Source organism: Penaeus monodon, chromosome 33 (assembly GCF_015228065.2).
Source record: "Penaeus monodon isolate SGIC_2016 chromosome 33, NSTDA_Pmon_1, whole genome shotgun sequence".
Classification (NCBI taxonomy): Eukaryota; Metazoa; Arthropoda; class Malacostraca; order Decapoda; family Penaeidae; genus Penaeus; species Penaeus monodon.
The window spans coordinates 12,498,720-12,498,987 of NC_051418.1; positions in this window are offsets into that span (position 1 = coordinate 12,498,720).

Genomic DNA, 268 nt, shown 5'->3' on the forward strand with positions numbered 1-268 from the left:
TCGACGTGAACCTTTTACGTCAAAGTCTCCAAGTCGCGACCTGTCTGTGGGCGAAGGGAGTCAAGGCTTTTTACCATAAACTAGCTTAAACATCAGTGCATATGAGGAGGAGGGAGGAACCTTTCAACATCCGTGTCCCGCCCCGCTGGCGAAGAGCCTAAAGACCAACTACACGCGGGCGAAGGACTTCCCGCTGGACGCCCAAGAGCCACCCGTTTCATGCGAGGTCTTTGAGGATCGGACACATGCAACCCCCCCCTCCCCCCAA